This window comes from Aquarana catesbeiana, linkage group LG04, assembly GCF_042186555.1.
Source record: "Aquarana catesbeiana isolate 2022-GZ linkage group LG04, ASM4218655v1, whole genome shotgun sequence".
NCBI lineage: Eukaryota > Metazoa > Chordata > Amphibia > Anura > Ranidae > Aquarana > Aquarana catesbeiana.
The window spans coordinates 674,934,271-674,948,729 of NC_133327.1; positions in this window are offsets into that span (position 1 = coordinate 674,934,271).

Consider the following 14,459-nt stretch of genomic DNA (forward strand, 5'->3'; position numbering starts at 1 on the left):
AATAGTCAGGTAGGCCGTGGCATTTGAACGAAGCTCAATTGGTACTAAGGGACCCAATGTGTGCAGAGAAAATATCCCCCATACCATTACACCCCCACCACCAGCCTGAACCGGTGATAAAAGGCAGGATGGATCCATGCTTTCATGTTGTTTACGCCAAATTCTGATCCCACCATCTGAATGTCGCAGCTGAAATCCAGACTCATCAGACCAGGCAACATTTTTCCAATCTTCTATTGTCCAATTTTGATGAGCCTGTGCGAATTGTAGCCTCAGTTTCCTGTTCTTAGCTGACAGGAGTGGCACCTGGTGTGGTCTTCTGCTGCTGTAGCCCCTCTGCTTCAAGATTCTGCAAACCTTGGTTGTAACAAGTGGCTATTTGGGTTACTGTTCACTTTCTATCATCTCCAACCTGTCTGCCCATTCTCCTCTGACCTCAACGAGGCACTTTCCTCCACATAGCTGCCGCTCACTGGATATTTTCTGTTTTTCGGACCATTCTCGGATGGTTGTGCATGAAAATCCCAGTAGATCAGCAGTTTTTGAAATACTCAGAGCAGCCCGTCTGGTACCAACAACCATGCCACGTTCAAAGTCCCTTTAATCCCCTTTCTTCCCCATTCTGATGCTCAGGTTTGAACTTCAGCGAGTCGTCTTCACTTCATGTATAGATGTCAAAATCCATTGAGTTGCTACCACGTGATTGGCTGATTAGCAATTTGTGTTACTAAGCAATTGAACAAGTGTACCTTACAAAGTGGCCGGTGAGTATATATATATATAGTGTGAACTAGCTCAAATATAGTGCTTCCAAGGACACAGCCTACAAACCCAAATCTTTGTTTCAGGGCTTTCATGCCCACTTTTATTCACAGAAAGTTCCAAAACTCACATAAAGGGTTATCCTTGCAGGGGTTTTCAAAAATCCTCAGCAAAAACAAATACCAGCCACCTGGCTTTCTCTGTCCCCACAGGCTTCAGGCCCTTGTCTATCTCAAACACACCATTGTGCACCCATGCACTGTCTCATAAGCTCTCAACTGTATTGGCCCACACCCTGACCCCTGAGCGGACACCTCCTTTGGCACTTTGGGGGAGCCCTGAACCATAGTCACCCCCCCTACTAAAAAGGCTATGTCACCTGCACAATAAATTTGCTAGTTGTCATCAAATAATGGTCCCAAGGTTGGAGGTTTCATCCCAACCAATACTCTACAAGGCCTCCAGGGTCCAGGACCATAACCCAAGTTTTGGCAACCTTATTGAAAAATGAAAAGCTAGTTTTCTCCATGGGAGCCCATCAACCTGTATGGGTCAGAACCCTGGGTGCCACCTAACTCTTTTCATTCCATGACAAGGTGCAGCACTCAACTTAATATACAATATATTGAATGACAATAGAAGGTTACTTTGAGAAGCTTTTATAAAAGCTGGTTAAAAGAAAAAAAAGTGTTCCTGGGATTGGACATGCAAACGTTTACTTGCCAGCCACATGAGAAGTGTTACGTCATATGCTCTCCCAATGATCTGTGATAGTGAAGAAAGGATATTACATATGGAAAGTTAATGGGCCAAGGCAGGCTGCACACGAAGTGACAGATGTGACAATAGGCCATGCAAACCATGTCTGTGGAGTATTTCATATCTATCAGTTTTTAGATTTTGTTTTGCATCTGTGTATGTGAAAAATTCTAGAACACCGAAGCACTGACTAATAAAGACTGCAGAATAGGCTGACTACCGTCAAACTTCATTTTTCAGATTCAGCAAGACTTCTGATTGCTGTAGAATTTCTTTCTTCTTTTTTAAATGGAAAGGGGAAGGCAAATGTAACCATCTTATTTTTAAGTATTACTCTATATAGTATCCAAAGTATTGAACATGGTGCCACATGTGTAGATGTACAGAAACGTTTGGACTTTTGTGGCAACTCTTGCAACAAATTATTTATATATACATTAGTTAGTTTAGTTTAAGTTTGCTGTAATGTAAAAAGGTTGAGAAAAGCCGCTCTAAACAGACCTTCCTACCTTAGCAGCCCAATTCTCACTGACCAACAATCCTTTGCAAACCACCATGACAAGGTTCATTTTATACTTGTTATGATACATTCAAATTTTTCCATAATAATGCTGCATCCTCAGTGGAATCGCGGCAACCTTACAAATTTCACAGCTTTAATAAGTGCTATAATTGCTACTATTTCAGGAGTATATTAGAGGTAAATTTATGATAAACTATAACATAAGACACTACATACATGACAACGTATGCATAGCATTTTCCATATACAGTATACATATTAATGTATATATATTACTATATTATACAATATTTGTATTACTATAATATACATATAATATACAGGACAATATTGCAGGTATATTGCTCCTTATTGCATTAGGGTGTTCACCCCAAATCTCAAACACATTTGCGTGTGTGTCCATGTGTATATATATACTGACTGTGTCAGTAGAGCAATGGACAGTGTCAGTAGGGCGGTGGCTGGTGTCAGTATTTTTTACTTTTATTATTTTATTTTTTATTATTTTTTACAATTGTATTTATTTTATTACTATTTTTTTTACAATTTTTTTAGGAGCCCCATTATGGGGCTTTGGTGAAATATCAGGGGTCCAAACAGCAGGAATCTGCACCACATGAGGTTATTAGGGTGTGCCCAAGCACACCTGGCACACCCTGTGCGCACGGCTATGATTGCCACTTGATGTAACATTGGATCTGAGTGGAATTTAGTTATCCCCCTTTGGTGACGCACATCAGGGACTAAGGCACATTAACCGGTTCCCGACCGGCGAACGCCGATGTACGTCGGCAGAATGGCACGGCTGGGCAAATGGGCGTACCTGTACGTCCATTTGAATTCCCCGCCGTGCCATTGCGTGCAGCGCCGCCGGGAGCTCCGTGAGTCGGGTCGCGGGTCCCGCAGACTCGATCACCGCGGGGATACCAGCGATTGCCTCACGGAGAGGACGAACGGGGAGATGCCATTGTAAACAGCAAGTGTCACTCAATCTCTGCTCCCTGTCATTGGAGCAGAGATCAGTGACGTCACACATACAGCCCATCCCCCTACAGTTAGTAATCACTCCCCTAGGACACACTTAACCCCTCCCCGCCCCCTAGTGGTTAACCCCTTCACTGCCAGTGCCATTTACACAGTAATCAGTGCATTTTTAATCGCACTGATCGCTGTATAAATGACAATGGTCCCAAAAATGTGTCAAAGATGTCCGACATGTCCGCCATAACGTCGCAGTCACAATAAAAATCGCTAAACGCCGCCATTACTAGTAAAAAAAAAAAATTATTAATAAAAATGCCATAAAACTATCCCCTATTTAATAAACCAATTATTAAACGCTTATTGCGATTTTTTTTTACCAAAAATATGTAGAAGAATACGATTGGCCTAAACTGAGGAAAAAAAATGTTTTTTTTATATATTTTTGGGGGATATTTATTATAGCAAAATGTAAAAAATAATGCATTTTTTTCAAAATTGTCACTCTTTTTTTGTTTATAGCGCAAAAAATAAAAATCACAGAGGTGATCAAATACCACCAAAAGAAAGCTCTATATGTGGGGAAAAAAGGACGTCAATTTTGTTTGGGAGCCATGTCGCAGGACCGTGCAATTGTCAGTTAAAGCGACGCAGTGCCGAATCGCAAAAAACGCTCTGGTCAGGAAGGGGGTAAAATCTTCCGGGGCTGAAGTGGTTATAGTGAAACTAAACCCCTCCTATGCTTTACAACCAAGAACACCGCCATCTTAGCCTCTTTTTGATCTGCACTTGACATGGTGCTGTGCATGGGATCAGTTATCACACCAGCCATTTCATGACTTGACAGTTCATTTGAGAACAAAAGCAACTGCGACAGTTGTTCATGGCAGGCCTTGACTGTAATTGTTTTGGGAAACCCTTAAATAGATGGGATAAGTTCCACATTAACAACAGTGATGATTTTGTCAACTTGAAGCTTGTTAGATTGCAAAGAAAACCCAATCAGAACGTATTTAGCCACTTAACTGCAGCCATCATTCACTTACCTAAGAGACAAAGTTCTTTCAGTATTAATGGTTCTCAAAAGGTTTTTATATTTGTTCAATTGCTCAGTAGAAGAATTTGGGGTGATACAAGAAGTTTTGAAGCACATGGCAGCATAAACATGTAGAACCAAAAGAATCAAAGGAGCTCAAATCCAAGAGTGATGTAGATCCACGTCACCTATGTTTGTAAGGGGGGTGTTGGCTCAATTCCCATTTTTGAACACTAGGTGGCACCCTCTGGTAGCTTATAAATTGTGTGTACAGGGGGATAGAGTTAGTTTGGGTGGAGATGTAGAACAGAAAAAAGGTGTTTGCTGGAGTTGCCCCCCCCCCCCCTCCTGGGACTGGTTGGGGCCCTCTTTGCAGCTATGTAGCCTAAGAAGTGTGAGGTATTCCCCAGCTGGGGGATACCTGCAGAGGTATTGGAACCCCAGTTGGGAGCAATAGAAGAGTCAGGACAAAGTAAAAATAGGAAAATGACATTTCTAAAAATGTGGCAGTAATTAAGAAAGAAAAAAAAAAAACGACTTTAAAGCCCAACCCCAGGAAAATAAAAAAAAAAATAACCCTTGTAGTGGGGTCCCTTTAAATACATGTTAAAGTGGAACTACATGGCAACTGAGCACCAAAAACCAAAAACACTATTTAATTTGTTTTTAATATTCAAAGCAACCCCCCCCCCCCATCCATCCATGTCTCCATGCTTTATTATGCTTTATTTATTATACCCTCCCAACCTTTCTAGCCACAGCCATCTTGAGTAAGGGCAGATGGTTCATGTATTATTTATTTCCTGGATTCAGCCCTTGGCTCAGGCATGCAGACGGGGGGGGGGGGGGGGGTGTACTGAGAAAACCCCTCCTCCCCTCATCCCCTCCTGAAGACTCCTGGGATATATGACATAATTTGCCTAGGTCTGGAAACCAGGAAGTAACTAAAGAAATTGTAAAAAAAAGTTTAAAACCAGTAAATATGATATACAGTGCCTTGCAAAAGTATTCACCCCCCTTGGCTTTTTTCCTATTTTGTTACATTACAGCCTTTAGTTCAATGTTTTTTTTTTTTATCTGAATTATATGTGATGGATCAGAACACAATAGTCTAAGTTGGTGAAGTAAAATTAGAAAAATATATACATAAAACTATTTTTCAGAAATAAAAAACTGATAATTGGCATGTGTGTATGTATTCACCCCCTTTGTTATAAAGCCCATAAAAAGCTCTGGTGCAACCAATTACCTTCAGAAGTCACATAATTAGTGAAATGATGTCACCTGTGTGCAATCTAAGTGTCACATGATCTGTCATTACATATACACACCATTTTGAAAGGCCGCAGAGGCTGCAACACCTAAGCAAGAGGCACCACTAACCAAACACTGCCATGAAGACCAAGGAACTCTCCAAACAAGTAAGGGACAATGTTGTTGAGAAGTACAAGTCAGGGTTGGGTTATAAAAAAAATATCCAAATCTTTGATGATCCCTAGGAGCACCATCAAATCTATCATAACCAAATGGAAAGAACATGGCACAACAGCAAACCTGCCAAGAGACGGCCGCACACCAAAACTCACGTACCGGGCAAGGAGGGCATTAATCAGAGAGGAGCACAGAGACCTAAGGTAACCCTGGAGGAGCTTCAGAGTTCCACAGCAGAGACTGGAGTATCTGTACATAGGACGACAATAAGCCGTACGCTCCACAGAGTTGCGCTTTATGGCAGAGTGGCCAGAAGAAAGCCATTACTTTCAGCAAAAAACAAAATGGCACGTTTTGAGTTTGTGAAAAGACATGTGGGAGACTCCCAAAATGTATGGAGGAAGGTGCTCTGGTCTGATGAGACTAAAATTGAACTTTTTGGCCATCAAAGAAAACGCTATGTCTGGCGCAAACCCAACACATCACATCACCCAAAGAACACCATGCCCACTGTGAAACATGGTGGTGGCAGCATCATGCTGTGGGGATGTTTTTCAGTAGTCGGGACTGGGAAACTGGTCAGAGTTGAGGGAAAGATGGATGGTACTAAATACAGGGATATTCTTGAGCAAAACCTGTACCACTCTGTGTGTGATTTGAGGCTAGGACGGAGGTTCACCTTCCAGCAGGACAATGACCCCAAACACACTGCTAAAGCAACACTTGAGTGGTTTAAGGGGAAACATGTAAATGTGTTGGAATGGCCTAGTCAAAGCCCAGACCTCAATCCAATAGAAAATCTGTGGTTAGACTTAAAGATTGCTGTTCACAAGCGCAAACCATCCAACTTGAAGGAGCTGGAGCAGTTTTGCAAGGAGGAATGGGCAAAAATCCCAGTGGTAAGATGTGGCAAGCTCATAGAGACTTATCCAAAGTGACTTGGAGCTGTGATAGCCGCAAAAGGTGGCTCTACAAAGTATTGACTTTAGGGGGGTGAATAGTTATGCGCATTGACTTTTTCTGTTATTTTGTCCTATTTGTTGTTTGCTTCACAATATTAAAAAAAAACATCTTCAAAGTTGTGGGCATGTTCTGTAAGTTATATGATGCAAATCCTCAAACAATCCATGTTAATTCCAGGTTGTGAGGCAACAAAACACGAAAAATGCCAAGGGGGTGAATATTTTTGCAAGGCACTGTACTTTGCTATCTATTTACTAATGCTAACAGTATGATGATTAAAATAGTCAATGTTGATTTAGAGAGTGGAGTTCTCCTTTAAACTTTGTATATACATGTACAGAATTGTATTTTGTATGCTTTGTCTACTGCAGCCAAAGTCCTTCCAGCTCTTCTGCCAAGTACTCATATTCCTTGGACCCTGATAAGAAACCAGTCCCCCTATGTACCGCTTACAATTGTAATATTAATGTGATTTCTATGTAAGCATTGTTATTAAAACCACTTGACGACTGCCCTATAGCAATTTTACTACTACAGGGCGGTTGCTGTGCGCTGGATCATGTATACAGTATATATACGTGATCCCACACTTCTGGGTAGCGGGCACAAAAGTGGGTGGCGGCAGACAGCGAGTCCGTGGTACCCGCTGTGCATAATCACAGTGGGTACCGCGGACTCTATGTCCGCCGACACCTGCTGATAGTTTGTTACAGTAGCATGTAAACAAGGCAGATCGCTGTTCTATCAGTAGGGAAGGCATTGATCCTGTGTTCCTGCAAGGCAGGGACTAGGATCCATGTCTTCCCCTAGTAAAAGCACCTCCCCCCACACTACACAAACACTGGCAAGGGTAAATCACTGGCTAGGCACACAGTTAACCCTTTGATCGCCCTGATGTTAACCCTTCCCAGCCAGTGTCATTAGTACAGTGACAGTGCGTATTTTTAGCACTGATCAGTGTATTAGTGTCACTGGTTTCGAAAAAGAGTCAGTAAGGCTGCTTTCACACTGGGGCGTTTTTTCAGGCGCTAAAGGGCTAAAAAACAGCATCTGTAAAGCACCTGAAAAACGCCTCCCCTGCCTCTCCAGTGTGACAGCCCAAGTGCTTTTGCAGGATGGGAAAAAAGTCCTGCAAGCAGCATCTTTGGGGCATTGCGGGAGCGGTGAAAGCTTGAATACATGTCCCCTGGGGCAGGACTCGGGCCCCCAAACTCTTTTTTATGGCAATAACTTGTATATAAGCCTTTATAATGAGCACTTTTGATTTTTCATGTTGGTGTCCCATAGACTTTAACTACGTTTGCCGTGAACGCCGCATATTGTTCGCTGTTCAGTAAACGAGTGAACACCGGATGTTCGAGTCGACCCGCGCGCGCGCGGGGGGGGGGGGGGTCGTGTGAGCGGGGTGACACTGACAGCATATGATGGGCAGACTGGTAGCATTTGATGGGTACACTGGCAGCATTTGATGGACACACTGGCGGTATATGATGGGCAGACTGGCAGCATTTGATGGGCACACTGGCAGCATTTGATGGACACACTGGCGGTATATGATGGGCAGACTGGCAGCATTTGATGGGCACACTGGCAGCATTTGATGGGCACACTGTAAGCATTTGATGGACACACTGGCAGCATATGATGGGCAGACTGTCAGCATTCGATAGGCACACTGGCAGCATATGATGGGCAGACTGGCAGCATTTGATGGGCACACTGGCAGCTTATGATTGGCACAGTGGCAGCGTTTAATGGGCACAGTGGCAGCATTTGATGGCACAGTGGCAGCGTTTGGGCACAGTGGCAGTGTTTGATGGCACAGTGGCAGCGTTTGATGGGCACAGTGGCTGCAATTGATTGGCACAGTGGCTGCGTTTGATGGGCACAGTGGCTGCGTTTGATGGGCACCGTGGCTGTGTTTGATGGGCACAGTGGCAGCGTTTGATGGGCAACCTGGGCACAGCAGCAGCGTTTGATGGGCACAGTGGCTGTGTTTGATGGGCACAGTGGCTGCGTTTGATTGGCACAGTGGCTGCAATTGTTGGGCACAGTGGCAGCGTTTGATGTGCACAGTGGCTGCTTTTGATGGGCACAGTGGCTGCAATTGTTGGGCACAGTGGCTGCGTTTGATGGGCACCGTGGCTGCGTTTGATGGGCACAGTGGCAGCGTTTGATGGGCAACCTGGGCACAGTGGCAGCGTTTGATGTGCACAGTGGCTGCTTTTGATGGGCACAGTGGCTGCAATTGTTGGGCACAGTGGCAGCGTTTGATGTGCACAGTGGCTGCTTTTGATGGGCACAGTGGCTGCAATTGTTGGGCACAGTGGCTGCGTTTGATGGGCACCGTGGCTGCGTTTGATGGGCACAGTGGCAGCGTTTGATGGGCAACCTGGGCACAGTGGCAGCGTTTGATGGGCACAGTGGCTGCGTTTGATGGGCACAGTGGCTGCAATTGTTGGGCACAGTGGCTGTGTTTGATGGGCACAGTGGCTGCGTTTGATGGGCACAGTGGCTGCAATTGTTGAGCACAGTGGCTGCGTTTGATGGGCACAGTGGCTGCAATTTGGCACAGTGGCAGCGTTTGATGGGCACAGTGGCAGCGTTTGATGGGCACAGTGGCTGCAATTGTTGGGCACAGTGGCTGCGTTTGATGGGCACAGTGGCAGCGTTTGATGGGCACAGTGGCTGCAATTGTTGGGCACAGTGGCAGTGTTTGATGGGCACAGTGGCTGCAATTGTTGGGCACAGTGGCAGTGTTTGATGGGCACAGTGGCTGCAATTGTTGGGCACAGTGGCTGCGTTTGATGGGAACAGTGGCTGCAATTGTTGGGCACAGTGGCAGTGTTTTATGGCTCAGTGGCAGCGTTTGATGGGAACAGTGGCTGCAATTGTTGGGCACAGTGGCTGCGTTTGATGGGCACAGTGGCAGCGTTTGATGGGCACAGTGGCTGCAATTGTTGGGCACAGTGGCAGTGTTTGATGGGCACAGTGGCTGCAATTGTTGGGCACAGTGGCAGTGTTTTATGGCTCAGTGGCAGCGTTTGATGGGAACAGTGGCTGCAATTGTTGGGCACAGTGGCAACGTTTGATGGGCACAGTGGCTGCAATTGATGATTTCTTTTCAAAAAATGTTGCGTCCCCCCCCAAAAAAAAATTTTGAGCACCAGCCGCCACTAAATAATGATTATAAGCCCCTGTGCATCAGGAATAAAAGCTTGACAAATATATTTGACGCATTCCTGAAATGAGACAATGGTGCGTAGGCTGTCCTTGTCATTACATAATGGGTGTGCGATGGTAATAAAGACTGTAGAAAAAACATCTCTATTTTCTTATGACCTTTATTAAATAAAAGCGTGGAGGCATTCATACCTCTCCGCATAAACAGTCGTCACCAGCGGCTCTTGTTTTGCTGCTGTTTTGAAAAGTCCTTGTCCTTCAGGTGGCACAGAATTCCACTTATGTGACTTTGAAATGTTGACCTACTGTAAATAAATGTGAGACTTCGCAAAGTCTTTCTCTAAACAAAGTCATTATTTAAACAGGTTCTTCTCTTCTTTTTTTTTCTTTGTTCTCCAGCCTCGGTGTCTCTGTTGGCAGTTTCAATTTTCCACTTTGGATTTATTTTTAAAATCTCAATGCAGATTATGTAAAGCTTGTAGATTATTTTACCTACAAATTATAGACATTACCGGAGGCTTTGCCTGATTTATCATCAAATAAGCCGGGGTTGTCACACTCAATTTCATTGTGGGCTGCGTCAGCATTGCGGTTCCCCTCAAAGGGGCAGTTGTATCTGTGTAGCGGTCTCCCCAGGGGCGGACTGACAACTCATGGGGCCCCCAGGCAATAGAAGATTATGGGGCCTCCGGGCAATAGGAGATTATGGGGCCCCCGGGCAATAGGAGATTATGGGGCCCCCGGGCAATAGGAGATTATGGGGCCCCCGGGCAATAGGAGATTATGGGGCCTCCAGGCAATAGGAGAAGATTATGGGGCCTCCAGGCAATAGGAGAAGATTATGGGGCCTCCGGGCAATATGAGATTATGGGGCCTCCAGGCAATAGGAGATTATGGGGTCCCCGGGCAATAGGAGATTATGGGGCCTCCGGGCAATAGGAGATTATGGGGCCCCCGGGCAATAGGAGAAGATTATGGGGCCCCCGGGCAATAGGAGATTATGGGGCCCCCAGGCAATGGGAGATTATGGGGCCCCCAGGCAATAGATTATGGGGCCACACAGTTTACACACATACAGTATACACACACAGTATACACACACATAAAGTATACGCACACAGACACACAATATACACACACAGAATACACATACACACACTGAAAAGGTACTGGAGAGGTGGGGCAGCTATAATCTTGGGATTTTTTAAAAAACACAGATTTTTACATACTGTCCCAAAAAAAGGTAAATCAAATTGACAAGGGCTTTTTTTTTACAACTACTATTCCTTTACACTGGCTTTTAAAATGTACAAATGCAGCAATTTAGAAATTGGATGAAAGGTTTAGCGCTAGGAAACACTTTTTGAAAGATAAAAAGCTCATTTTACAGTCAGGTCCATAAATAATGGGACATCGACACAATTCTAATCTTTTTGGCTCTATACACCACCACAATGGATTTGAAATGAAATGAACAAGATGTGCTTTAACTGCAGACTTTCAGCTTTAATTTGAGGGTATTTACATCCAAATCAGGTGAACGGTGTAGGAATTACAACAGTTTATATATGTGCCTCCCACTTTTTAAGGGATCAAAAGTAATGGGACAATTGGCTGCTCAGCTGTTCCATGGCCAGGTGTGTGTTATTCCCTCATTATCCCATTTACAAGGAGCAGATAAAAGGTCCAGAGTTCATTTCAAGTGTGCTATTTTCATTTGGAATCTGTTGCTGTCAACTCTCAATGTGAGATCCAAAGAGCTGTCACTATCAGTGAAGCAAGCCATCATTAGGCTAAAAAAACAAAACAAACCAATCAGAGAGATAGCAAAAACATTAGGTGTGGCCAAATTAACTGTTTGTAACATCCTTAAAAAGAAAGAACGCACCGGTGAGCTCAGCAACACCAAAAGACCCGGAAGACCACGGAAAACAACTGTGGCGGATGACCGAAGAATTCTTTCCCTGGTGAAGAAAACACCCTTCACAACAGTTGGCCAGATCAAGAACACTCTCCAGGAGGTAGGTGTATGTGTGTCAAAGTCAACAATCAAGAGAAGACTTCACCAGAGTGAATACAGAGGGTTCACCACAAGATGTAAACCATTGGTGAGCCTCAAATCAGGAAGGCCAGATTAGAGTTTGCCAAACAACATCCAAAAAAACCTTCACAGTTCTGGAACAACATCCTATGGACAGATGAGACCAAGATCAACTTGTACCAGAGTGATGGGAAGAGAAGAGAATGGAGAAGGAAAGGAACTGCTCATGATCCAAAGCATACCACCTCATCAGTGAAGCATGGTGGTGGTGGTGTCATGGCGTGGGCATGTATGGCTGCCAATGGAACTGGTTCTCTTGTATTTATTGATGATGTGACTGCTGACAAAAGCAGCAGGATGAATTCTGAAGTGTTTTGGGCAATATTATCTGCTCATATTCAGCAAAATGCTTCAGAACTCATTGGACGGCGCTTCACAGTGCAGATGGACAATGACCCGAAGTATACTGCGAAAGCAACCAAAGAGTTTAAGGGAAAGAAGTGGAATGTTATGCAATGGCCAAGTCAATCACCTGACCTGAATCCGATTGAGCATGCATTTCACTTGCTGAAGACAAAACTGAAGGGAAAATGCCCCGAGAACAAGCAGGAACTGAAGACAGTTGCAGTAGAGGCCTGGCAGAGCATCACCGGGGATGAAACCCAACGTCTGGTGATGTCTATGTGTTCCAGACTTCAGGCTGTAATTGACTGCAAAGGATTTGCAACCAAGTATTAAAAAGTGAAAGTTTGATGGATGATTGTTAATCTGTCCCATTACTTTTGGTCCCTTAAAAAGTAGGAGGCACATATGCAAACTGTTGTAATTCCTACACCGTTCACCTGATTTGGATGTAAATACCATTAAATTAAAGCTGAAAGTCTGCAGTTAAAGCACATCTTGTTCGTTTCATTTCAAATCCATTGTGGTGGTGTATAGAGCCAAAAAGATTAGAATTGTGTCGATGTCCCAATATTTATAGACCTGATTGTATATACAACTATACAGATCAGACCAAAATAAGGGACAAATGAGGGGGAAAGAGGAACAGAGTGACATTGTTCCAAATCAGGGACCTTCCCTCGAAATCAGGGACAGTTGGGAGCTATGGAATCTGTATCTTGTAGCAACTGCTGTCTCCTATGGCAACGACTTCACTCACAGTATCCCACTGTTGATCCTCAAGCTTAGCTCCCGGCTACCTGCTGGACTTCTCAAGCTTCACCCACAGCCACACCTCCCAACATTTTGAGATGGGAATGAGGGACACCTACTAACAAATGTATGTAGGCATAGGACACGCCCCCTGTCACATGCCCTTAAAGGAGAATTAACCAAAAAAAAGGTTAATTAAATCCACAAGGACTTTTTTTTACCACTACTATTCCTTTATATTGGCTTTTAAAATGTACAAATGCAGCAATTTAGAAATTGGATGAAAGGTTTAGCACTGGGAAACACTTTTTGAAAGATAAAAAACGCATTTTATATACAACTATATGGATCAGACCAAAATAAGGGACAAATGAGGTGGAATGGGGGACAGAGGGACATTGCTCCAAATCAGAGACAGTTGGGAGCTATGCCCATAGCTAGCCGCTGTGTTCTTAAGCTTCACCCACGCTACTCACTGGGTTCCTCGGACTCAAAGCTACACGCTAGATAGGTCAAGCTTTGCTCACAGCTAGCCCCTGTACGTCTTGGATGAGTTCTCTCCTGAAGCTTTCCCACTTACTTCACCGTCCCCGGCTAGTGAAGCGTCTGCTCTGGTACTCCTTCAGAACTTCATCCCTTCTGCACTTACCTCTGGCAACAAGAGTGGTTGTCTCTCTGGCAACGGCTTCTCCTTTGCCTCCGGGAATGATCAGGCTCCCCGCGCGGCAGAGCCTCTGTACACGTGGCTATTCCTCAGGCTTCAGGCCTACACCTCAGCTGCTGCTCCACACACACCCACCCAGGCCGCAGCCCGGGTGGAAAGAACCCCGATCACTTGACTCTGTCCAAATAAATAGACTACCCCAGCAGCCCCAGCGGTCAAAGAAACTCCCGCTATTTGGCTGAGAAAAGCGTATTCACTCATACCCTGAATTCACTGTAATCTATCATTCTAATGCCAAAGGCAACAGTGCCACCTATTGACAGAAGAGAGAAATCACAGCTAAGCTCAAGCTTAGGAGAAAAACCATTTGATCAAAGACCAAAAATTAGCCAGGCTAGTTACCACCTAGCACAATGTAATTTACTAGCAGCCCTGTTTAGGACTAGGATGCTACATCTGTAAAACTAGATGTCCAGGGAACCCCACCCTCCCTTACATCAGATGTCAAGAGCCCCCCCCCATCCACCATCAGAAGAGTCCCTCACCCTCTCTTTCATCACAGTGCACCCCCATATCTTGTGCTGCTGCTGCTGGGAAGAAGCTGTGGGCAGAGCTGGGAAGCAGAAAGTGCAGGGTCTGGAGGAGGACCAGAGGAGGGTCAAAGTCTGCTGAAATGCTGAGACCAGGGGAGATGAAGAGGAAGGGGTGCTGCGGCTGCACTGAGAGGCACATGATCTGTAGGAGGAGTCCTGTCTCCCTCTCTGCTGCTGACTGCTAATATGAGAAAGGGGAGGGATACGAGCCTCTCCGTGGCTGCATGGATAAGTACAGAATCTGATGGAGGAGTTCTGTCCTCCTCTCTACTACTAAGACAAGGTGAGGGCAACAATGAGGGGGTTGCTGCAGCTGCAGGAGAGCAGCTGCAGGAGAGGTGCAAGGGCCACATGAAATTGCCTAGAGG